Below are 3736 nucleotides of genomic sequence, written 5' to 3'. Positions count from 1 at the left end.
TGAAAACTCAGAGTTAGTTGACTCAGAGTTGAAGGAAACTCTGGATTTTCGGTTTCACAAAGCCAGTTCAGCTTAACTCTGAGTCAGTTACTATGGCAACATACTCCATGAAGTTAACCTGCATGCTGGCAGGTTTTCAACTAACCCTGAATTTCTCCTCCTCTCTAGCTGAAGCCTGCAGACTGAAGGAGGTGTCAGACATGGCATGTCCTTTTCTTGAAGAGCCAGTTGATATTGAAGCACAAATACTCCACAGAAATCTGTCAGGAGAGGGTGATCAGACCCCGCTTGGATGTTTTATCATTCCTTGATGATTATCTGTTTGAGCATTTCCGTTTTTCTGCACATTCGATCATTCATCTGAACAATATTCTCAGCCCTCATATCGTTCATATGACACATCGTGGACGTGCTCTCAGTTTGGGACAAATTATTTGTGTTGCACTTCGTTTTTTGCCAACGGGAGTTTTCTATATAACATTGGTGATGCTGAGCATATTTCCAAGGCAACCGTCTGTCGAGCTGTCAGAAATGTGACTCTTGCACTGGAACGTTTACTGTACACTTTTGTGGTGTTCCCAAGTCACAGACCCACAAGACTCATCAAAGAATAATTCCACAGAATTGCAGGTATCAGTCTAAGCAATAATTCATTAATTTAGCATGAAGCTTTGAGACTTGAAGCACTAATCAGTTCATTTTACATATTTGAGGGTTTCCAGGTGTGATTGGCTGCATAGATGGCACTCATATTCCTATCACAGCTCCTTCACTTAATGAAGGAGATTATGTGAATAGGAAGTCTTTCCACAGCATTAATGTGCAGGTAGGCCTAAATAGTAGCCTTTAGCTTTCCAAATTAAAGATACTTCACAATACAGACAAAAATGTAAAAAAAAAAATGTAACAATACAGCTACTGCAGATAATTACTGTTCTGCACTGTGAAGATCATATGTGATGCAGCCCACGTCATCAGCAACGTGGAAGCAAAGTGGCCTGAGTCTGTGCATGACTCGCACAGACTCAGTGCTAGATTTGCCCATTGTGAGTTTATATATAGCTATATCCTATTATAATCAATATTTTGTTTCCTCCTATTGCAACTGAAACTGTATCCTCATATTATCATAGGAGAGTTCAATGGTTGCCTGCTCAGTGACAGAGGGTACCCCTGCCAGCCCTATTTGCTGACCCCTTACCCTGATCCTGAGCCCAGCCCGCAGCAACGTTGTAACTTGGCTCACTGCAGGACACGAGCCAGTGGTTCCAGCGCTTTCGTAGGCTCAGGGTCACCCCAGAAAGGGCAAGTGACATTACTGTGGCGTGTGTGATTCTCCACAACATTGCCACAATTAGAGGAGAACAATGTCCTACTCAACCAGTGAACAATCCTGATAACGATCCATACCAACTTGCTGACGCACGAGATGGAAGAGCAGTCAGAGACACAATATACTACCATCATTTCTGATTGACCCATCACCTCCCCAGTGTCAATTAAAGACACTTTTCCTGAAAGTACAAATGCAGTACAGTAGTTGATATTTTTTATGTTGTTCAAACAAGTAAAATCATCCACCTGTGGGCACCTCACCCACCTTTAACTGATGTTCCAGCAGTTGTATTTCTATTTTTATATTTTGCATCTGCAGCCTTATGTGATCAATTTCTAAATTACATTTTTTCAATTTGTTTCTCTAAGTACACCTTGTACAGCTGTTTCACAGGGAGCTGTAGGAACAAAAAATAAATGACACTGAATTTCACAGTGCCAGTGTCACGACTCCTACCGAAGGTGGCTCCCCTTCCTGCTCGGGTGGTGCTCGGCGGTCGTCTTTTTTCCCCTTTCTGTTTATTGGTTTCACCTGTTTTGTGTTAGGCTGATTAGTCGGGTTATTTTAGCCAGTAGGCCCGCCTGCTCTGTGTGCGGGATTGTTTGTGTGTTGCTACTGTGCACGCTTGTGTCTCAGGTGTTTCGGTCGTGGGTTTTCTCCGGACTGTTTCAGTCCCCAGTGTTTGGGGCATTTGTTTTGTGTGCGCCCTGTATCTTAGTGGGGTGGCTTTTGTTCGCCGTTTGTGCAAATAAAGCACTACCCTGTACTCTCTGCATCCTGTGCCTGACTTCGCACCCACTACACCCAGAGCCTTACAGCCAGGTCTACTTAGTTTCATTGTAAGTCATGGGCCAATGCTGAACAACATCTTACTGAGGTAAGTTGTGCTGTGGAGGTGGATGGACCCTCTTCCTCATTGTAATTTTCAGCATTGCTCTGTTAGAGAAAAAGAAGGTGCAAGTTTTATTATGGTACAACACTATCAGCAACTGTTAAATGTTATTTTTAAGGTGTAAACCTCAATAGGCCTCTCTGTATCTTCCCTCTCTGTGGCAGCTGACAAGGTGTCTTTATCATCCTCCAGTAATGAAAATTAAGAATTTTGGTGTTCTACTCCAACCCATTATGAAAAATCTGTGGAGTATCAAGAGTACTTACAACTAAATGGAGGTCTGTTATGCCAGAAGGCTCCACCAGACAGATTATACCATCAGTAACTAGTAGAAGATGAAGATTAGACAGTTAAGTTATAACTTTACCCAGAAAAGTGCCCCAACAAATTATAATTTTTGTTCTTACGACAGTATGCAGGCCACATCACAATTGTTTTTAAATATATAACTCTAAGTCACCTTAAAATAGATTATGATGCCTGAAGGACAACTAAGAATCTGAAAACGTAACAGCAGTCAATTACAAATAATTGTACCGCTACAAGAAAATCAATGTGCCAAGTTGTGTCTAAGATGGATGGGTGGGCGTCACTGAGGTAACACTGGCAAAAGGATGAATGTACATATCATTAATTTGAATAACTAACCTCTTATGTAGGCCCTTGTGTCCTGGGGGGTGGTTGGGTCAGATGAGCTTCCTCCAGAGATGCCTTCAGCAATAGGTCACCCACTGTTTTGACTGAGGGCCATCTCTTCAGCCTCTGTGAGTGGACCTCCACCTGTTTTTCAGGCCCTCTATTGGCTATAATGGAGGTCTGTTGTCCTGGTTAAAGAAGCAATAAAACTGGTCTTCTTTAGACTAGTCATCAACTGGCAGCTTCATTAAATAGTACCCGCAAAACACCAATCTCAACATCAACAGTGAAGATGCTGGCCTGAAAGTTCCTCTGTTCCTGAGTTCCTCTGTCCAGTGTCTGTGTTCTTTTGCCCATCTTAATCTTTAATTTATATTGGTAAGTCTCAGATTGGGCTTTTTCTTTGTAATGCGGCGTTGAAGGCCAGCATCCTGTAGTCACTGTTGACATTGATACTGGTGTTTTGCGGGTACTATTTAATGAAGCTGCCAGTTGAGGACTTGTGAGAAACAGACCCCTCAAACTAGACACTAATGTACTTCTCCTCTTGCTCAGTTGTGCACCGGGGCCTCCCACTCCTCTTTCTATTTTGGTTAGAGACAGTTTGTGCTGTTCTGTGAAGGGAGTGGTACACAGCGTTGTACGAGATATTCAGTTTCTTGGCAATTTCTCGCATGGAATAGCCTTAATTTCTCAGAACAAGAATAGACTGACGAGATTCACAGGAAAGGTCTTTGTTTCTGGCCCTTTTGAGGCTGTAATCGAACCCACAAATGCTGTTGCTACAGATACCCAACTAGTCTAAAGAAGGCCAGTTTTATTGCTTCTTTAATTAGCACAACAGTTTTCAGCAGTCCTAACATAATTGCAAA

The 3736-nt window shown here is 42.5% G+C and overlaps 1 pseudogene; it reads left to right on the top strand.

Annotated features, from left to right (window-relative positions):
* The first annotated feature begins 200 nt into the window (after nucleotides 1-200).
* LOC115202594 (putative nuclease HARBI1) lies at nucleotides 201-1473 on the top strand (annotated as a pseudogene).
* Nucleotides 1474-3736: the final 2263 nt, after the last annotated feature.

Source organism: Salmo trutta, chromosome 12 (assembly GCF_901001165.1).
Source record: "Salmo trutta chromosome 12, fSalTru1.1, whole genome shotgun sequence".
NCBI lineage: Eukaryota > Metazoa > Chordata > Actinopteri > Salmoniformes > Salmonidae > Salmo > Salmo trutta.
The sequence above is the reverse complement of the archived record's forward strand: the minus strand, read 5'-3'. Positions and strand labels throughout refer to the sequence as shown.